General features: G+C 45.6%; 1 long non-coding RNA gene across 1 annotated transcript in view; it reads left to right on the top strand.

The window, feature by feature from the left end:
* The first annotated feature begins 4314 nt into the window (after window positions 1-4314).
* LOC101690296 overlaps window positions 4315-22754 on the top strand; it is a 42818-nt gene continuing 24378 nt past the window's right edge. The window contains exons 1-5 of the long non-coding RNA XR_200161.3: window positions 4315-4511; window positions 8558-8622; window positions 10905-11041; window positions 13208-13283; window positions 21149-21308. This is a non-coding gene — a long non-coding RNA (uncharacterized LOC101690296). The remainder of the gene's footprint in view (window positions 4512-8557; window positions 8623-10904; window positions 11042-13207; window positions 13284-21148; window positions 21309-22754) is intronic.

Here is a 22754-nt window from a genome sequence, read left to right as displayed (position 1 = left end):
CTCATTATGGATTTGCAGCTGGAATGAATGAGAAGCCCGTCGGCTCTCCTAGAACCCACACTGCTGGGGAGAAGATGCTCAAGGAGAGAACAGAGCACATGGACCCGCCATCCACCTCTCAACGATGAAGTAAGAAACTGGGGGACAGTCCACTGCTTCTCAGTCTCGCAGGCTGTGGCTTATTAGTTGGACCATTCACTCCTTGCACTGCAGAAAGTGAGAGTTGGGTTTCTTTACAGCTTCATCACTGTGACGTCATCAGACCTTAGGTTTAGTTGTTGCAGATTCCCAGTCACTCCATGTGCATTTGTAAATATTAAAAGCGACCGCCTTGGGTTGCCTGGGTGGCTCAGTCTTTAAGCGTCTGCCTTTGGCTCAGGTCATGATCCCGGGATCCTGGGATCGAGTCCTGCATTGGCCACCTTGCTCAGTGGGAGAGCCTGCTTCTCCCTCTGCCTGCTGCTCCCCCTGCTTCGGCACTCATCCTCTCTCTCTCTCTGACAAATAAATAAATAAATAAAATCTTTTAAAAAATTAAAAATATAAAAAAATTTTTTAAATTAAATTAAAAAATTTTTTAAAAATTTTAAAAAAGCAACTGCCTTGTAAAATATGACTGTTTTGGGTACTCTTTGCTCTTTTTCCTAATAATAAAGAATTAACAAGAGTAATAACAATAACGATGGATATTATTTTCAATTGCTAGGTGTTGAACTTGTCAATAATAGAGTAAGAATCATTAAGCTCATTTTAGAGGATATTAATGAGTCTCAGTAAGAGAAAGCACAAGGATAAGGATAAGGTGATAGAGCAGTAAACAGATGGTAAGCCTGGCACCAAAGTCTGTGAACTTCCTATCATCTATTTCAAGGTCAAGTATTGACATTACTGGGAAGAACTGCATCGCAGTGGAATATTAGTAATTAGGGGCAGGGGAAATAGGCAGATGCAAATATTTGACCAGTTTCCTGTCCGTTCAACACAGGTTGAAGCTGTTTGAACATTTGTAAGTAAAGGAAATTTTAGGGTACCTGGGTGGCTCAGTTGGTTGAGCGACTCCCTTCAGCTCAGGTCATGATCCTGGAGTCCTGAGATCGAGTCCTGCATTTGGGCTCCCTGCTCAGCACGAGCTCTGCTTCTCCCTCTGACTTCCCCTTCTTGTGCTCATTCTCATTCTCTCTCTTGCTCTCAAATAAATGAATTCTTAAAAAAAAGAAATTTTACTAGAGCGACACGATGAAGTTGATTAAAAAAATTTTTAAGTGGATTTACTTTTTTTTTTTTTTTAGTAATCTCTACACCCAACGTGGGGCTCAAACTCATGCCCCCCAGATCGAGTCACATGCTCTTCTGACTGAGCCAGCCAGGCACCCTGATGAAGGTTGATTTTAAATACCTGGATGAACCAAGATCTATTTTAGCTCAAGAAAACATAATTGAAAATAGAATCTCTTTTGTATCACTGATGGCTGACACTTAAGAGACAACATACAAACTTTTCCCTTCACTGCCTGCCAGAAGGTTTTGTACAACTATTTTATTTCCTAAATAATTTTAGAGTTGTTCTAAGATTAGGATGTTCAGAATGACACAAAACCATGTGAAAGATTTTGTATGGTTAATATTTAAATAAAAGTACACAGGAAGAGCAAAAAAAGCCATACGTAACCACTGAAACTTTTGGCATATTTCTTTTAAAATGTTTTTCTAACTCTGTATGTGAGTGTAGATACATATGAAATTTATTGAGGTTATACTGTCTAGAGTTTTACATACACATAGCTATCATTTTGGCTCTTTTTTTCTAACGATAAGTGTGATCATTTCAAGAGCAGAAATTAAAGGTCATTTGCAAAAAGAAGAGTAAGGGCAGGTCAAGTCTAAGCAAATATGAAAACATACGAAAAAGCCTACAAGAAATAACCATGGTTGTTACTGGTCAATAAATTCTGAGCATTCATTGTAATAAGTATGATTGTTTTCACAGGGAAAGCAAGAGAATTGGTGGAAACGTCTGAAAATAATGAGGGACATTAATATAAAATCTGAAAGATTGAGAAGAAAATGTTAAAACTCTTTGGGGGCACTGAGTGAGAAGATTTGAATAGAAGAAGAGAACCCAAGTTCAGCTACGGGATGGTGGGCGTGGTGCCCGTGGGGTCTGGAATGGCTTCTCACTGGGAGTCATGTATAGACACCCCAGGACCAGTATCCTTAGCAGCTGGGAGCTCAAAGAAAGGAATCAGAGCTTTAATCAGTGTGAAACCTACAAAACCCATCTTCACAGTCAGAGAGCCCCTAGCAGGAAGTTTAAAAGGCCTCAGAGGAGGACACTCATTTCAAGCGGAAGGTCTTGAACTATAGGGATGAGGTCTTAGCCGCTATGGGATCTTTGTGCGGCCTTCAAAGCTGTCAACCGCCGAACTCCCCAAATATCACCGAACACCTGCTGATTTGACAAGGCTGAATGTATTCCTTACTGCGGTATGGGAGACCCCCACCTCACAAGGTTTTGGCAGTGTTTCAGGGAGGGAAGGAAAGATGAGAATTTATTAAGAAATGAAGGTTTTGATTTAAGGCAGAGGGTCTTTCAACACGGAGACTTGGGGCGCCTGGGTAGCTCAGTCGGTTAAGCTTCTGCCTTCGGCTCAGGTCAGGATCCCAGGGTCCTGAGATGGAGTCCCATGTCGGGCTCCTTGCTCAGTGGGGAGTCTGCTTCTCCCTCTCCCTCTGTCCCTCCCCACCACTCATGCTCTCTCTCTCTGTCTCAAATAAATAAATAAATAAAATCTTTAAAAACAAACAAACACGGAGACTTGATTAGGATTGAATAAGGATCGTGATGTCAGCAGTCTAGGACTAGGGGTAGCAGCAAGGGGAGGATTTCGAGGAAAGGGAAAGATTTCAGGGAGCAAACCGTTGATGCTTTCCATTGAAGTTCCTGTAATGAAGAGAGAGGAGAGTCCTGGAAAGGCAATGCATGAAGACAGTTGACTAGCAAAGTCTTGTGTATGTAGACAGTAAGGTGTGGTTTTATTTCTCGGTGTCCCGGCTGAGTTTGGCAAGAGACTGTTTTCATTCTGACCTTCTTACCATTTTTATGACTAATTCGCCTTAGGTATGTGTTTATTTTGTGATGTCAAAATCCTTTTGTTTCCCTGAATCCCGAGAAAAGAGGAACCCTACTCTTAGGTAGTTTACTAAGTAAGCCCCAAGAGACAAAGGATATAACTAGCTTTAACCAGTCTGCTAAACCTGTTCATTGTCCTGTTAAAAAGGAAAATTCAACTGAGTCCATTTTAAAGACGTTATTGGCTTTATTTAAGGATTCATGAATTGGGCAGCAAACAGATGGAAAGAGGCTCAGAGATGCCGTACAAGATGAAAGACTTTTGTACACTGAAGGGAGCAGAAACAAGGAAGATACTAGCAAAAAGTGAACTGGTTGTGGTGAGGTCACTTTCGTTTAGGTTACTTCACTAGTACTGACCTGGCAATTCCTGATTTACTGCTTTAGGATTCCATTTCTGGGAGAGGTAGAAACTGATACTAGGTCTGGCTTTGGTGACCAGGGGCTTAGCATAAGCGACTCCATTTTGAGTTAGCTGTCTCAGTTTGAACAGGTGGATTATTTTATTTAATGCTCACAAACACCTTGTGAAGTAGGTGCTATTATTACCCCTATTTTATAAAGGAGGAAACTGAGGCTCAGGGAGGTCATAGTTAGCTCACATTCACGCACCTGAAAGTACTTTTTTTTCAGGCACATCAAGAAAAACCTAACTCCAACAAAACTGCCTTAATTTTTTTAAAAGGTTTTATTTATTTATTTGACAATCAGAGAGAGAGCACAAGCAGGGGGAGCAGCAGAGGGAGAGGGAGAAGCAGGCTCTCTGCTGAGCAGGGAGCACGATGGGGGCCTGGATCCCAGGACCCTGGGATCATGACCCCAGCCGAAGGTAGACGTCTAACCGCATCAGCCACCCAGGCGCCCCCAAAACTGCCTCATTCTGTTCCACTTTCACAGGAGGGAGCCTGGATCAAGGAGCAAGATATATATTATGGGATGGATCTGCTCTCTTTGGGGCCCCTGGGGAGAAGGAGGCCAGGGTGGAAGGCAAAAGCCTCCTGTAACCCCAGTTTGGGTCTGGGTGGGCTCCCTGGGCGGCCGTACCCCCCGCCCCCCTTGGCAGCTCTCCCCTAGGCTGCCGAGTGCACCGGAAGCCGGCCCGCGCCCGCGCCGCCGCCGTGCCCGCCGCTCGCCGCCAGGAGGCGCTGCGACATAAGCGCCGGGAGGGGAGGGGCGGCGGCCACGTGACCCCGGAGTTGCGCGTGGGGTCGCGGGGCCCTGGGGTCCGCGGGGATGGCCCCCACCCGCTGCGGGCGCGCTCGCCTGCTCACCCCCCCGCCCCCTCCACCGCCTTCTCCTTCCGCTCTGCGGCGGCAACGACAGCGACTCAAATCTAGTTTCCCTGACCTGTAACCTCCAGGCGACCCTGCCGATCAGCCGCGTGAGTTTCCTGGGCACCCGGAGCCCCTGGGAGGAGACCCCTAGCTCTGGCTCTGTGGCAGTTTTTGCCCTTCCCGCAAAGCAGGGGGTTGGGGGGTACTGGGGGCCAGGCTTTCCCCTAGCTCGGAGAGGCGCTGTCACATCCCGTCGTGCCCGTGGAGGGGACGTGCTGTTCCCAGGGGGACCCCGTGGGAGTGAGCCGAGCGCGGGGAGCGGGGGTTGGTGGGGGGTAGTTTGGATCAATTGGCTCTTCTGGCAGGACCTCCTTGCCCAATAGGCACTGACCAAATTACTCCCACCCTCACATCACCCTTTTCACGGATATGCCCTAATTGCGCTTGGTTGTGCACCGGGCTTGAGAGGTGCAAAAGGTGATTCTCTTACGTGCCTACGTTCCTAACTTGGAGTGGCGGGCCTTAGGCTCGCTCTACACCTGGCCTGGCAGAGCGGCCACGGATTGCCCAGGCTGCACACTTGGATCACCCAACCGGAAATGCCTTGCGCACCTCGAGACATCTGACAATTTCACACACACGCAGATGCTGACTTTGATGTGTCTGTCAGCACAACCCTCAGAAACTTCGTTCACCACCATTTTCACCAGGTGTTGTAACGCGGGTAGTCCAGCTGGGGGGAAAAAAGCTAATTTAGAGAGAAACTAAATAATGGGATACATTGAGGGCTTTTAAAAAGAGCCTTACACTTTGCATACGATACAATCGACTCATTTTAAGTGTACGGTTCTTTTTTGGTAAATTGGCAGAGTTGTGCACCCATCACCACAATCTGGTTTGAGCGTATTTTGATCCCTATTCACCGCCCCCAGCCCGCTGTCCACTGCCAATTCCCATAAAACCACAGTTAATCTCTCCTCGGACTCCTTGCCCTAAGCAACCATTGATCCTTCTTCTGTCTCTATGCAGTTGCTTTTTCTGAACAATTCATAGGGATGGAAGCCTACACTGTGTGGTCTTTTGCGACTGGCTTCTTTCACTTAGAGCAATGTTTTCCAGTTTCATGAATGTCGTAGCATGTGTCTGTATGCCATTCCTTTCTGTAGCTGAATAATATTCCATGGTATGGATATACCGCCTTATGGATATACCCTTTGTTGGCCCATTAGTTGATGGACATTTGGGTGGTTTTTTTGGTTGTTGTTGTTGTTATTAAGAGTAATCCAATAATTGGGAACATTTGTGTAGACATATGCTTTCAATTCTTTTGATTTCACTGCCCTTCGCTGGCGCTCCCTCGGCAGGCTCCCTTAGCCAATTTCTATCCTAACTCTTTTTTTTTCTATCCTAACTCTTAACACACTGCCCCGTAAGCTTGAATTCATTCTCTGTCCCTCCACTAGAGAAGGCAAGGACCATGTTCCCTCGTTCCCTGCTTTACTAGTGGAATTTCTGCGTCAGATGGCAACTGTATGTTTCACTTTTTCGGGAACTTCCAGATTCTTTTCCAGGGTGGCTGCACCATTTAAGATGGCCACTGGTAAATGTGTGAAGTTTCCAATTTCTCCATCTCCTCCACAACACTTAGTTGGTCTTTTTGTTTGGTATCTCCTTGTGATGTTAATTTGCCTAGACTGAGTGGTATTTGGTTAATTCGTTTCACCTTATTTGAATGACTAGCTTTTTAAATATTATAAAATCTAGTTGCTGAAATGAAGAATACATAGCCGGTCCATGCAAGGAGCTCATGGCTCCAAGAGGGAGACAGAGAAACATAATTATAGTACAGTGTGTTAAGGATGCTGTGGGGGTCAGAGAAGAGGGATCCTAACCTCAGTTCGGAGGATGGAGGAAAGTATTCAAGAAGCCTTTTCTAGAAGGGGCTTTAAAGTACCTCTGGGTTTCTTTTCTATTCTTTTTAAAAAAATTTTGTTTATTTGACAGAGAGAGAGAGGGAGCATAAGCAGGGGGAGTGGGAGAAGGAGAAGCAGGCCTCCCGCTGAGCAGGGAGCCCGATGCGGGGCTGGATCCCAGGACCCTGGGACCATGACCTGAGCCAAAGGCAGACGCTTAATGACTGAGCCACCCAGGCACCCCTCTGGTTTTCTTTCTTGTATTTTTATCAAAATTATATACACATACACAGTTTTAAAAGTCAAGTAGTTCCACAAGCCTTGTTATTTTTTTTTTAAAAGATTTTATTTATTTATTTGACAGAGGGAGACACAGTGAGAGAGGGAACACAAGCAGGGGGAGTGGGCGAGAGAGAAGCACGCCTCTTCAGAAGCAGAGAGCCCGATGCGGGGCCCCATCTCAGAACCATGCCCTGAGCTGAAGGCAGATGCCCAATGGCTGAGCCACCCAGGTGTCCCCGTTATTTTTTTTTTAAAGAAAGGAGTCCCCAGCTTTTCTCCCCATTTCCTGCTCCGCCCCCCCCCCAAAGCAACCACTTTCTATTCTTTTAACCCTTTGGCTATTTATTTCTCTATCTTTAAATAGCATAGCATGTTTTTATTTGAGGAAAAAAATAGCCCTGACATAGGCCAATTACCATCTTCACTTGTACTGATTTCTAAGTTGGTCAGCTGCATTAAATATTAACATATGGTTAATTATGAAAACCACAGTCACAGTGCAACCTGCCTTCTTGCAAATTAAACGAAAGAAGACACGCATTTCCAACAGTTAGGTACTGAGGTAAGACAAGATAATGCATTTTAAGGGACTGGCTAAGGAGTTTTCCTTACTGGTATTTTAGTACCATATAACTTTAATAAGCCAGAACCCAACTATAACCATTAATAAAGAAGGATGTTCTTTTCACTCAAACACAAAGAAAAAGCCAAATCACGGATCAGCAGCGTAGGACAGAGGTTGGCAAACTATGACTTGTGATCTAATAAAGTTTTATTAGATGAACCATTATAATCGGCTAGTTCGTGGGGAACACTTGACTTTCAACCACAGTTAAACAAAATGTTATTCTTCTATTCCATGTTTTCCACTAGTAGACCTGTATAACAAAAGCTTGTAGTCCATTATTGTATTTCTGTCATTATATTTTATTATGAAGCCTAAGAGGTTTATTTTCTGTCCTTCACAGAAGTTTGACAACTCTTGGTTTAACCGAATGAACAGAAATTGCCACGTACTTGCTGGGTGACCTTGGGAAGTCACTTCATTTCTCTGGTCCTGATTTTCATTATATATAAAATGGACATAAAGTGTGATGGGTGGAGGAGATATGCTTTAGGGTATACCCCCCCTTCCTCTAAGTTTTATAATAATTAGTTAATTATGTAAGCATCTAAGATACCAGGAGCTATTAAAGGCATTGTGGATAGAGCAGGAAACAAGATCCCGTCCTGAAAGAGGATACTGTTCTAAATGAAAAGAGACTAAAGATGCAAAGTGTGGTCTGAGATTGGATCCTGACTGGAGCAAGCCAGCCTTATCGGACATTTGGAGGAAAGTAGGGAAATTGGAATATGCTTGGGTATTTGATGAGATAGAAATTTATTAACGTGCAACAGTGGAGGTGACCGACTGATTAAAAAAAAGTCACAAAGCATTATGTACCCATATTATCTCATTTTGGTAGAAAGTGCAGATATGTATTACGTACTCTTAGAAGCAGGTCTGGAAGGATATGCACTAAGCTCTTTTTTTTCAAAGATTTATTTGAGAGAGAAAAAGATGGCACGAGTGGGGGAAGGGCAGAAAGAGAGGGAGAAGCAGACTCCCCGCTAAGCAGGGAGCCCGACAAGGGGCTCGATCCCAGGACTCTGGGATCATCACCTGAGCCAAAGACTTAACTGACTGAGTGAACCCGGGTACCCCCTGTACCAAGCTCTTAATATGGCTAATTTCTGGGAGGTGGGAATATAATGTTTCTCCTTTCTTACTTTTGTTTCTTAATTTTCTACAGGGAACCTACACTGCTTTTTATAAAAATAAAAGATTCTGTCTAATTGAAACAGAATCTCTTCCTTCGTGGAGTTTACATATCAGTCTCTCACATTACCGTGGCCGAATCTGTCCCTTGTTTTGCGGGGAAACAGCTGTAAATGAAGACTGCTCTCTCCCCCTGCAGGTGACGAAGGAGCATGGCTTTCTCTGGGAACCGATGCTGTTGGCATTTTCCTTGGAGTTTTCCTGGTGAGTAGAGCCTTCGTACACCCAGCGCTTTAGGAAGGGGTGGGATTCTATAGGGCGGCCGAGCATTAAAAAAGGTCAAGCGAGGCCAGGGTTGGCAGTGTCCGTCTGGGCAGTCACTGTCTAGGAGAGAAGGTGTCCAGTCTGATACCGGAGGCGGGTCTGTCTCTCTTGCGTCTGAGGACAAAGCATTGTGACAAAGCATTTGAATCTTATAACTACTTCTCTTATTCTAGGCTGGGGCTCCGTAAACCTGCCTCGTCTTTTGGTCAGTAAAGTCTGGTTGGAACACAGCCACACTCATTTGTTTATGAGTCCCCATCCCTGCCCTTGCCCTGCAGTGGCAGCGGGGAGCAGCGGCCCAGAGACCACATATGACCCACAGAACTAAAAACGTTTACCGTCTGGCCCTTGAAAGAGAAAGCTTGGGGACCCTGGGTCTTGCCACTTCCCAGTTCAGCGACCGAACTCTGATTTATAAACGTCATCCTCTCCCGAGCGTTATTAGTGTGTGTGCCACTGCTCCCAATGTCAGATAACTCTAGGTTACTCGTGATGTTAGATTTCTTACCCTGCAAAGCGGCGGTGAAGGCCAGACCCTAGAAAAACTGAAATTTCTGGAAACTTCTGGAAACTTCCAGAAAAATGATAGCCTGTGAGCCCAATCGGTAGCTGGCTAGATGGTCCTCCATTCATCTAGCTAAGATCTACTTAGGCTTCAAATTTAGTTCAAGTGCCTCTTCCTCCCAGAAGCTTCCTCTCACCCCTCACCCTGATTTCACTGTCCCAGGCCAGTGCTCCCACAGCACCCTTTAGCAGACCCCGATCATAATACTTAGCACACCCCCCTGTAAGCATGGATTTATCCCTCAGACTGTCCACCAGAGAGGGCAAGGACCATGTTCGCTCATTCCCTGGCGTAGCCTGAGCCCAGCGTAAAGCCTAGCATATAGAAGCACATAGTAGCTCCCTAGCTGCGATTCCTCGGCCACGCTGCTTCTCTGAACCTCAGTCTTCCTGTCAGTAAAATGGGGATAATGGTAACAGTATCTCCTTGTATTGTTGTGTGGATCAAACGTGTGTATATTAGCTATTCAGTGCATACTTGTGGAGGAACGAAGGAATGCATGACAGATAGGAGCTTGTTTGGGTTGTACTGGGCACAGTGAAAGTCTGCATCGGCCGTACCTAGAGTCACAGGGATTCACACGGATCGTTCTGTGTGCTCCGTTTGGACCAGCAACACACTCGTCCTCCACTGGCCACCCACACTAGAGCAGCCTTCGTCCACCCTGTCAGCACTTACGGACTACCTGCGTGCGCCGACGATGCTAGACGTTAGGGATGTACAGGGGTACCCGGCGTCTCCATCCTCGTGGAGATTACGTTCTAGCGAGGAAGATGGGTCACAAACTGATACGTCATGTAGTACAGACTGGCATCAGTGATAAAGAAAAGAAACAGGCTAAATCACAGTCATTGAGATGGGCTCTTACTGTCTCGTGATCAGAGATAGCTTCTTCAGAGATGAGGCTGGAGGAATGCGCCAACCACGAGAGGAACTGGGGAAAGAATATTCTAGGCCGACGAAGAGTGCAGGCGAAGGCTGAAAGCCGTCAAGGATGTTGCACAGTCAAGAACATGGAAGGAGGCGGAGGAGGCTGGCAGGGTCAAGAGGCTGAGCTCTTTCTGAGAAGAGAAGGAAGTTGTTTAATGATTGTAGGCAGGATACGAACATCGGTCACTCTGTGTTTTTAGAAACTTAAAAAAAAAATCTATGTGGGAGAATGATGGCGCCTCTCAAAGATGCTCACATACTAACCCCCAGAACTATGACTGTGTGGCTTTATATGACAGAAGGGACACTGCTTGTGTGACTCAGGATGGAAACCTGAGGAGATGACCCTGGTGGGTTCAATCGGATGACAAGGGTCCTTGTGAGAGGAAGGCAGAAGGGGCAGAGTCGGAGGGAGGGAATGTGTGCATGGAGGCAGGGCTCCCTGCCAGAACGATTGGAAGACAGAAGAAGGGGCTGCAGCCAAGGAATGTAGGCAGCGCATAGAGGCTGGGAAGAAAGGGGAACAGCGTCTTCCTTAAAGCCCCCAGAAAGGGGAACGCCTGGGTGGCTCAGTTGGTTAAGCATCTGCCTTCGCCTCAGGTCATGATCCCGGGGGTCCTGGGATCGAGTCCCGCATCGGGCTCCTTGTCCAGTGGGGGGCCTGCTTCTTCGTCTCCCTGCCGTTCCCCCTGCTTGTGTTCACTCTCTCTCTTTCTCTCCTTCACAGATAAAATCCTTAAAAACAAAAGCCCCCCAGAAGAACACAGCCCATGCGGACACCTAGACGTTTAGCCTTAATGAATCTCAGTTTGGACTTCTGACCTTCAAAACTGTAATATCTTACATTCGTGGCATTTTAAGCCAGTAAGTTTGTGCTAATTTGTTACGGGAGCCACAGAAAACCAATGCTCCTTGTGTGTAAAGAGAAACCAAAAACTAATGAGATTAATGATTTACAGGGGTGGATGGGAACTTCGGAAAAGAGCATTTTGACTTTGTATTCTCCAGTAGTGGTTCCCAAACTTTAGTGTGCATCAGAGTCCCCTAGGGAGCTGTCTGGGGGGACTCTGGGAGATGGCCCCCCCTCCAGCATTCGTAGTCCGGTAGGGTAGGCCGAGGCTGGAGCTCAGTATTTGCATCTCTAACAAGTTCCCAGATGAAGCTGATGCTGCTGGTTCAGGGGGCACACTTCAGAACCCTTGTTGGTGAAGACTGTCCCCCACCCCCAAACAGAACAGAAATCCCGTTCACTAGATAGTAGCTTTGTTTTCCCCAGGGATACGGGTTGGCAATTCTGAATCTACGTAGATTCTAGTCTCGAGCAAATGATCTATTGTGAGTAATGAGAACCACCTTTTACTCTGTCGGAGGAAGGAGTTACATGGAAGAAAAGACAGAAGACTGGTGGTGATCAGAGGTTATTTTTTTTTTTTTTTTTTTTTTTTTGTGATCAGAGGTTATTGAACGTACCACGCGTCGTTTTGTATGCACGCGCCCGCCCACCCAGAGACAGATACAGAAATAGAATGGTTTGTGGATATGCGTATATCTCCTAGCTCTGTCTGCTTAGAAGGCCTGGAAGCAGCAACACCCCAAAACCGGGGAGCACACCTAGCACTCAGATCTGGGTTTCAAAACACCATTCTCCAAATAAAAGGAACCAGAACTCTCGGAGAAATGGGCTGATTCCCATGCTGGGGCAGGGAGCCTAGAAGATGAGCCTGGAATGTCTTCTTCTGCCAGAAAGTAAGACAGTGTCCATGCAATAATGGCGACATGCCAGGAGGATGCAGGAGTCACTTCGAGGGGGGTTCCAATGGTGAACTCTGTGACAAGCCACAAGATAATTAATGGTAGTAATGGATCATAACCCAGAGAGTAAAATTAGCACCCACGAGTCCATGCAAATATAAAGAAATAACTGAGTAAATAAACAAATGAGGGAGAAGGCAAAGCAATTAATTAAATTAACTAAATTAATTAATTAATAATTCCAATCAATAAATCAATAAAATGTAGAGATTAATTAATAAAATTAATTAATTCCAATTAATGCAATAATTAATTAATAAAATGTAGAAAGAACAATGGGACTAGAAACTTCTTCGGCAAGTGCCATGGTAATAACTATTTCAGGCCAGAACCATCCACGCACCAAGAAGGACGCACCATCAGTTCTGTAGTGTTCTTGGGAACGCACATAACCTAAATGGAGTCCTGATGAGCCATCGGGTAAACCCCAAAGTGAAACCAGCTAGTGTTTTTCAAAAGCATCATGGGAATGAAAAGAGACCGAGAAACTATTCTGGGTTAAAAGGAGTCAAAGAAGACATCTGTGATCCCGACCTGAAAAAAGGACATTGGGACAAATGGAAAAAATACGTGTATCAATAATAGTATTTATTGCATGAGCATTAACTTCTCGGTCTGTAATACTGTACTGTGGTTCGATAAGATGGTAATAGAAATATATGTAAGATGGTTATAAAAAAATGGGAAATCTGGGTAGGGTATAGGAGGACACTTCATACTAGTTTTGCAACTTTCTGGGGCGGGGGGTAAGTCTATAATATTTCAAAAGAAAAGTTGAAAGTGAAGTGACCTGAGCCACCCTGGGATCATGACCTGAGCTGAAGGCAGACGCTTAACTCACTGAGCCACCCAGGCGCCCCTCAATATTGTGGATTCAGAATCCTCTGGTATGTAAGCTGGACAGTTTATCATGGGGTTTGCATTTTATCTTTGTTTCTCCCCATAGTTTTTAATAGTGTTCCTCTCATCCAAGGGAGAACAAGGAAAAGGGGGGGCGGATTTCTTTGGTCCCTTCCTGTGTTTACCTCTGCCAAGGACTTTCCTCTTGAGAATCTGTCTCTGCCCTTTTCAAGGAAGGGTTTGAATTGTGCTGTCACCCAGACTGTGACCTTTGCAGAGCCCTGTTGGCCTGCTTGGGTTTCCACATGCTGTGCCCTTCCCTACATTTAGGCCTGTACCTGGAATGCTCTCTTATTAAAATTTTGTCTGTCTTTCAAGGCTCAGCTCCAGAACCACCCCCTCCAAGTTGTCTTCCTGGATTTACTCAGCCCAAAGCTATACTTCTCTTTCCTGGGTAAGTTATAGCTCTTAGTTCATTCCTCTTATTTGCCCCCTAGTCCCTCATCCGTGACCATATTCATTGCTTTGTACTTATTTGTATGCATGACTTACATCCTCTCTTCTACCGCATTAAAAATTCTTTGGGAGTAGGCACTTAAACGTTGTTCAGCTTGCAGTGAATTATTTTTTTCTCATTTTTAGTTGTAGAAAAGGTTCAGCAGTAAAATAAGTTGATTCCACCCCCACCCCCATGTACTTTGAATTGAATCTTTAGTTCCCCTAGTTTCTATAGAGCACTTTCTCTGTGAATTGTTGGAGTCACTTCCTTTGTCCCCAAGGGTCTCCTTTACAATTTAAAGTCTGTTGCTCTAGGATTTTCTTTTCCATTGCTTGGGTGGATTGCTTCCACCAGGGGGCGCTCGTTACTACATATAGGTGCATTTCTTCAGGTAAAATACCAAAGCGATGGAAAAACAAACAATAGGAGATTGGAACTGAACATCTCCCGAGATTTGACTTGGTCCCAGCACTAGCTGGCTACTCAAGCGGCATTTCACTTGTTATATTGTGTTTTGGTATGATTCTGGCCTTTGTGTAAAGACTTCTGTCTTTGTAACCTGCTTCATTTATTTCATCTACAAATATATGTATATATATATTTTAGATTTTATTTATTTATTTGACAGATAGAGAGTATAAGTAGGCAGAGAAGCAGGCAGAGGGAGAGGGAGAAGCAGACTCCCCACTGAGCAGGAAGCCCGATGCAGGGCTTGATCCCAGGACCCTGGGATCATGACCCGAGCCGAAGGCAGAGGCTTAACCAACTGAGCCACCCAGGTGCCCCGTCATCTACAAATATATATTGAGCATGTACTTTGTATCAGGTATTATTGTAGACACCGAGGCTTCATCTGTGAACAAAACCCACTAAGTTCCTGACTCACAAAGCTTATATTCCTATGTGGGCAACAGATAATCCATTGAGATAAACACATAAAATACATAGGATAGATAGGGATAAATATCAAAGCAAGAAAAACAACTCAAGGCTTTAGAGGCCATTGTAAGAATCTTGACTTTTTCCTGGAGTGTGATGGGAAGGAGTGGGGAATTTTGAGTAGAGGAGTGATGTGATTTGACATATTTTAAAAGAATTGCTCTAGTTGTGTTTTTGGATAAGAAGTCATCAGGGGACAAGCTTGGGCCAGTCTGATAGCTATGGAACTAGGGAGAAGTTGTTGGGTTTTGGGGTGTATTTCGAAGGTAGAGCCAAGTGCATTTGCTAACAGATCAGATGTAGGATGTTGGAGAAAGAGGAATGAAGGGAGACAGGGTCACCATGTTGCATAACACCAGGAGCATTGAATAAATGTGGCTGGTGCCCTCTGGAGTTGTGTAACACAGCATTTCTGTTCTGGATGTTGCCAAGGTTTTTGTTCTGAGCAGCTGGAAGGATGGGGTTGCATTGGTAAAGCCTGTGGGAAGAACAAGGTTGGAAGTATATCAGAAGCCCCATTTTGAAAGAAAGTGAAGACACAAAGGGAAAGCTATTCCATGCTGATGTACTGGGGAGAATCAGTATCGTTAAAATGTCTGTGCTCCCCAAAGCAATCTATAGACGGAGCGCCATCCTCACCAACATTCCAACAGCATTTTTCAGAGAAACAGAATGAATAATCCTAAAACATGTATGGAACTGCAGAAACCCCCAGGTAGCCAAAGCGACCTTGAGAGGGAAAAACAAAGCTGGAGGCATCATGCTCCCTGATTTCTATATTATTATGTTCCAAAGCTATAGTGATTAAAACAGTATGGAACTCGCATAAAAGCGGACATACAGATCCATGGAGCAGGATCGAGAGCCTGGAAATAAACCCACGCCTGTACAGTCAGCTAAGTATACAGCCAAGGCGAGCAAGGATATACAGCAGGGAAAGGAGAGCTTTTCAAGAAACGGTGCTGGGAAAACTGGGCAGCCACATGCCAAAGTATAAAACTGGGCCACTGTCTTAGCACCATCCACACAAATTAACTCAAAATGGATTAAAGACTTGAATGTGAGACCTGAGACCATAAAACTCCTAGGAGAAAACACAGGTCATAAGCTCCTTGTCATAGGTCTTGGTGACGAGTATTTTGAATCTGGCACCAGAAACAAAAGCTATGAAAGCAAAAATAAATACGGGGGATGACATCACACTGAGAAGCTTTTGCACAGCAGAGGAAACCATTCACAAAATTAAAAGACCATCTACCGAATGGGACAAAATATTTACAAATCACGTATCTAATAAGGGGCTAATATCCAAAATATATAAAGAACTCATCCAGCTCAGTAGCAAAAGGCAATCTGATTAAAAATTGCCTTTAGATCTGAGTGGAGATTTTTTTCGAAGAAGATACCCAGATGCCCGACAGGCACATGAACATACGCTCAGCATCACTCCTCATCAGGGAACTGCAAACCACAACCACAGTGAGCTACCACCCCACACCTGTCAGAATGGCTAGTATTAAAAAGCAAGAAATAACAAGTATTGGCGAGGATGCGGAGAGATGGGAACCCTCGCACATGGCCGACTAGAAGGCAGATTGGTGCCGCCATTATGGAAAGCAGTATGGTGAGTCCTCAGAGAATTAAAATGAAGCTACCGTATGAACCAGCAAGCCCACTTTGGGGTATTTATTCAAAGAAAATGAAAACACTAACTTGAAAAGATAGATGCACCTCATGTTCATTTCAGCATTATTTACAGTAGCCAGGATATGGCAACTACTGAGTGTCCATTGATGGATGAATGGAAAAAGAAATTTGTGTGTGTATGTGTATACATATATATGTATGTGTATACACATCCACACGTACATGTAGTGGAATATTGTATGTATTACATATATACATGCATATATACATATGTATAAATATATGGAATATATAAATATATATAATGGAATGTTATTCAGCCATAGAAAAGAATAAAATCTTGTCATTTGCAACAACATGGGTGGACCTTGAGGGCATTATGCTAAGTAAAATAAGATAGGCGGAGAAAGACAAATACCATATTATCTCATTTCTATATGGACTCTAAAAACAAACAAACAAACAAAAAGAAAAACTAAGCTCATTGGGCACCTGTGTGGCTCAGTTGGTTAAGAGATTGCCTTTGGGGGCGCCTGGGTGGCTCAGTGGGTTAATCCTCTGCCTTCGGCTCAGGTCATGATCTCAGGGTCCTGGGATCGAGTCCCGCATAGGGTTCTCTGCTCGGCAGGGAGCCTGCTTCCTCCTCTCTCTCTCTGCCTACTTGTGATCTCTCTCTGTCAAATAAATAAATAAAATCTTTAAAAAAAAGAGAGAGAGATTGCCTTTGGCTCAGGTCATGATCCTGGGGTTCTGGGATCAAGTCCTACACTGGGCGCCCCCTGCTCTGTGTCTCCCTCTGCTTGCCACTACCCCTACTTGTGCTCTCTCTGGCAAATAAATGAATAAAGTCTTAAAAAAAAAACTAAGCTCATTGATACAGAGAACCCATTGGTGGTAGCCAGAGGCAGGGGGTGTGGGTAGGAGAAATGGATGAACTGTTTTGTTTTTTTAAGACTTTATTTATTTGCGAGAGAGAGAGAGAGAGAGAGAGAGAGAGAGCGCGAGCATGAGCAGGGGTGAGGGGCAGAAGGAGAGGGAGAAGCAGACTCCCTGCTGAGCAGGGAGCCCAACATGGGACTCCATCCCAGGATCCTGGGATCATGACCTGAGCTGAAGGCAGACTCTTAACTGACTGAGCCACCCAGGTGACTTGAACTGAGTTTTTAAAAATTTAAGTAAATGGTTGAAAAAAAATACTGTGGGAAGAACAAGGACGGAGGTATATCAGATGTTAACCTTTGGATATGTTAAATTTGAGATGCCCATTAGACATGTAAGTGGAGGGATGGAAGCTGTAGGCTGTCTGAGCCTGGCATTCATAGCAGTGGTTAGGGCTGGAGATGAACATCTTTTAGTCCTAGGCTTCTAGATAGTATTCAGAGCCCTGAGATGGATGATAAGAAGACGCTGAGAACAGTTAGAGAAGAGAAGGGGACCAAGGACCCAGCCCTGGGGCACTCCCACATTGAAAGGTCAGCAAGACGAGGAGGAACAAGCCAAAGAGACTGGCAGGATATGGCCAGCAAGGCAGAAGGAAAACCAGAAGACAGTGATGTCATGGAAGTCAAGCGAAGAAGGTTCTTCGGGGAAGAAGGACTGATCAACTATGGAAAGCATCTCCGTTTGGCCAAGCAAGAGGAGGGCTGAGAATTCTCTTCAGCAACCTCAGGGCCTTGATCACAGCCATCTCAGGGGGCGGAAGCTTGATGGGAGTGGATTCAAGAGAGAAGGGGGAGGAGGGAGATTGTCCGCGGGGGATGTAGACAAGCCTCGTGAAGAGTCGTGCTGTAGAGAAGAGTAAGGAAGTGGGGCAGTCACTGGAACCGTGTGGGGGGTGTTTCGAGGGGGTCCTTAGCATAGGAAGAATAGAAAGTTTGCCCCCGGAGTACTCACTGGTTGTTGGAGTTCACTTGTCCGTATTCACCGGCATGTCTTGGCCTGGCAGCCAGCCGTCCTCAGAGAAGCCAGAGGGCGAGGGAAGGGAAGTCGTCAGCAGGTCTGAGCAGAACAGACTAGGGAAAGCCCTGGACAGCCTTTAAGGGACCTGGACTTAGAACCTCTGTGCTTAGCAAAGGAGAGAGTGTCTCCAAGTGTGGGAAACAGAACAGAGCCATGAGCTGTCGCTGTTCCAAGTGGCCCCCGTGGTGACTGCGGCCTCCTTTGCCAACCTTGGAGGATCTGGCTTCAGTTACGCTAAAATGGGCGTGGGGGTCCCCTTCCAGAAACATTGCCTATTGCACAGAAGGAAGAGGAAAAGAACTTCCTACAGATACGGTGAGGATGGCTAAGCCCCAGGGAGAGCTTGAACGCAGTGGGAAAATGGACATAAACATTCAGGCCTCAGTTCCACGAAGTCTTTCCTAGGTCCCGGGTAAGATGTCCCCTCAGGCTCAGAACACGGTGTGGTACAGGGCTCGCCGCTTAGCTCCATGTTTTTGTTGTGATGGCTTCGGAAACGTGGCTGAGTTTTCCTGGCCTCCGTGTACAGTTCGGATGTGAATTTCTTTCCTCTTGTCTGGTCTTCAAGGCCCCGCCCAAGTGTTCCCTGTTGGGCGGAGCCTGCCCAGCGAGATGAATCCTTTTCTTCTCAACATTACCATAACCACTTTTTCTCCTTGGGCCTCAGTTTCTCACCCGCTTCATCTCAATGTAATAAGACCAGGATTCCCCTCGTTGGGGTTTGGCCAGGATTACAGAAGCTGATACACATGTGAAGCACCTAGCACAGCGCCCGGCATGTGGTCAGTGCCCAGTACTCCCTTGGTACTTGTCTCTCTTCTCAAGGGATGCGACTGTGCCTTTAGTTTTGCGCCACTAATTCATAGCAGCAGGTCCGGCATAGTATACTAGGTGCTTAATAAGTTTTTGTGTGAATAAACCAGGTTTCTGAATCAAAGTCGGTTCCTGTTCTGTGCTTTCGTATATGGAGAGCCCTTTTAACATCTCACTTACTTATTCCTGTGTACCAGTTCATGTGGTTAAGGACGAAGGTTCTAGAGCCTGTTCACCTGGTTCATATCCTTGCATTGCCACTTATTCGCTTATTAACCTATCAGCGCCTCAGCTTCCTCGACTAGAAAGTGAGAAAGAACTATGGGAACTTAAACAGAGTTCCTGAATGCTCAAGAGTTAACTACACTTACTATTAATCTTCTTGTTAAGTACATGGTTTATTGAACACCTCTGATGTTTCAGGGAATGTGCTAGACCATCGAGATGCAAAGAGGACTACAGCTTAGTCCCTGCTCTCAAGTCAGCTTGTACAGAGGCCAGTAGAGGAACAGAGAGTCTCTCCTGCCTTTTCACATGCTCCCTCCCCGTGAACTTTCTGAAAAGGTTGGCATTTATATTCTTCCCTTTCTCACCCCAATGAGGTCGGGTGAGAGGGAATGGAAAGGACCCCTTTCTAGCTCGTGCTCGTAACAGAGAACCTCGCAGAGATGGTGGGAATGATTGAGGTTAAGGGCAGGGAGCTGGAGGATGAAAACCTCTATGCCTCTGTCTCTGAGGAAACCAATAAAGCCATTGAAGCTTGGCCATTTCCCCCAAGCAGTTAATGCGAACAGTAGAATTTAGAGTTCCCGGTGTTCCTCTGGAGCTGAATTTGGCAGGTGATAAGCAGCTTGTAAAAGGGCTTATTATTTGAGCAGAGCTTTGGCTGCCTGACTTTTCAAGTTGATTATTTATTTTGCGTGTTGTATAACAGAGCATTGGGCAACGCTCAGAAGAGGCCTTCTGGGTCAGAGAGTAGGGACTTTTCTAGAACCAGATTCTAGCTGCAGAGTGAGGGGCAAGCTTACAGATGAGCCCAGGCCGTGGCTTTTGGAGAGCCCTTAGCCACCAGACCAGCCTTCTTAATCAACAGGGGCTGGACACATCCAACTTTGCCTTAAGTCCTAGTTCAAGAAAAAAAAAATGGGCACGTGTAATTTCTCCAACTTACACTGATCACGCGACCTTGCCTTTGACAGATACGCTTTTCAAGACCAACTTTTGGTCATCGGCTAGAGGCCATCATACATGGGGTCCCTGTCATCTCAGGGAGGACATGTTCTGAAAGGTAGAGCTTTCTGCGGGTCCTGGTGAAAAAGGGCCAAGAGGTCTTCCCTCCTCCATGAGGGGGGTGCCAAGGCAAAATCGTCCCCAGCCCTTTTGGTTCAAGCTTTAAAGCCTTGTGCCTCTCAGCCTATGCTAGCTAACCCTGCTGGCTTGTTGGCATCTCGAGGATTTAGAAGCACAGAATAAGGGAAGTTTCTGGTCTTTCTATTCTAAACTTTAAAAAGTTGGAACCTGGTCCCTCAAGGGATTGAGATGGTCTTGACAAAGAGAAACTTGGTTGTGTCTTTTTTTTCCCCTCACTTTTCTCTTATTTGGTTTTGATGGCAGCCCGAATCCGTGAGGAAGTTCTGATGTAGAGGCTCTAAGCCAGCTTTGTGTCCAGTGATAGTAGGAAAATGGGAAGTGGCAGGAGGTGACGGGTGCCCAGGAAGAGAGTTCATGAGCTATCAAACGAATTTTGGGTGTCTTAGGGTATTTTGCAGACTGGTTGGCCCTTTCCTGTCATGTAGCAATGCCATCGGGAGCCCATGAACTTGAAGGGCACCATGGCAGAGAAAAAGACAGCTGAAAGCCCGCGCACCTTCATTGCCTCATCCCAGAGGGGATGCCCGTCACGTCTGCCTGCATTTCAGTGACAGGAACTCATCACCTAACCCTGACCTAACTGCAAGGGAGACTGGGATATGGGGCAGCTGGCCATGGCCTCCGTGGCATTCCCCGGGTCCCAGATGACCATCAACTTCCCATCCCACTCAGGGAATGTAGGAGTGATGCTTATGTTCTAACTCTGTAACGGACTGAGCAGCGATCACTGAAGCCCCTCTGCCATGCGGCAGAGGGCTCGTTTCCTCCCGGGAGAGGAGTCAGGGCAGGCATACTCCCGTTTCTCCTTTACGGTCCTTTTCCCCCCTCGTCCCTCAAAACAAAACCCCCATGCTCCCTTCTGCTTCTGTCCCTGAAGTCCCACTCCATGTGAACAGAAGAGGAGCCTCCGGGTCAAACAGCTCTGGCCCCCATCCCGGGTTCTGATTCTGCCTGGAGTTGTGGGAGCATCAGAGAAGAAAGTACGAGAGAGTTGTTCTTGGTCAAGTTGATCTCCCAAGGCCAGGGGAGGCCGTTCGTATTTGCAGTGGTCCTAATGCCTCAGGCTTGATTCAGCTCCATTTAATTTACAGTGAGCGCTCTGACTGGATCAGCTGAGCAGACTCCCCCAGTGTCCAGGAGTATCACCGGGTGAAGGAAGGTGGTCCTTCTCCCAGGAGGAGGGTGACTAGTGGAGCCATGTCCAGATTTCTTGCTGGAAGTGAAGACCAAACTCCCAGAAAGACCTAAGAGGTAAAAAGTGGTTGAAGTGGTTGGCTGTTCCTGATCTGATGCAGTGTTTACCTGAACCATAACCACTGGAGTATACTAGAGAGAGAGATAGAGAGAGAGAGAGAGAGTGTGTGTATGTATATGTATGCATATATGTATTTATATAAAATATATAAGTGCTATTAAATTCTGTATGCGTCAAGTTTTCTTGAATCGGGGTGAGACTCACCCAGATGTTAGTTCATAAAAATAAACCACATCGGCTTTGTAGAATCACCTCCAAACTCATTATGGTTGAAACACTTCCAGGATCTGCGTACAGCAGTCATTTGGGTTGGAGTTTCCCATTTAAATTTATTTCACGCAATTCAACCTTATGTCCTTTTTAATGTGTTCTTAATTGTGTCTCAGTTATTTCATTATGTCATCTGTAAATCTAGTTGTGAAAACATCGTTTGAGGGTGGCTGTTTACACTTCCCTTTTCTTTTGCTATAGCACGATTTTGATTCTTCAATTTGACACTTTCATGTCTTCCTCTTCCTGTTTCATATGTCGGCTATGATCACTTTCCTCCGTAAGATCCCTCCTCCTCCCCAACATCAAATCCCAAGATTTCCCCCTTTTCTATATCTCTGGTTGGAGATCTTACGTATGATTTCTAGTAAAACTTTGAAGTGGTGGAAGAGGTTTAACTTTTAGCCAGTTGGACTCTTTGAGACTTACGTGATCACTCCAAGGACTTCAAAGAAATTCACCTTAAAACCTAAAATATTCTAATGTGATATTTCATTTGTCTTCTTTAAGTATCTGGAAACTAGGTGGGGATGAGTTTTACCTTTCCTGATTGACAAATGTCAAATCAAGGTTCAGAGATGACCAATAACATTTCCACTATGATCATCCTGCTGGTTGTGGGGATGTCCAGCCCCACATCACGAAATGATGACCTGTGGATTCTGGCTGATTATTTCCAGCTTGGGCTAACAAAGATACCGGACAGGCTGAGGGAGACTTCTTTGCATCCTGTGGGGGTTAATGGTCTGGCAGAGGCAGAATTCTGGGGTTAGAAGTCCCCAGAGGGCAGGGGCCCCAGCATCTAGGCCATCCTTCTTTTTTATCCTGTGCATGGCTGGGCCTTTGGGGCCTGGCCCAGCTCTCCCAGTAATACCTGGTGGTAATCCTTGCCTACAGAGGAAGTGGACGTGGTAGGGATTTCGCTGTGAATAACGAACATTTTCAAGGGTTGGTTCTTCAAGTAAGTGATGGCTGAGGCTGGGAGAGAGAACGGCTTTCCCTGCAGCTTGTCAAATGAAGCAACGGCTATGAGAGTGGTTTCTAAATCGTGAAAATACGGAACACACGATGGCTATTGCTATCGCCTTGTAAATTGCACCAGTCGCTTTTCTCCCAAGATTTTTAGGAAAGATCTCAAGTATTGCTACAGTTAAAAACTTCAAAAATCACCT

The sequence above is a fragment of the Mustela putorius genome, unplaced genomic scaffold (genome assembly GCF_011764305.1).
Source record: "Mustela putorius furo isolate JIRA1106 unplaced genomic scaffold, ASM1176430v1.1 tig00003901_pilon_pilon_pilon, whole genome shotgun sequence".
In the NCBI taxonomy this organism is placed as follows: domain Eukaryota; kingdom Metazoa; phylum Chordata; class Mammalia; order Carnivora; family Mustelidae; genus Mustela; species Mustela putorius.
This window is presented reverse-complemented; position numbering and strand designations above follow the sequence as displayed.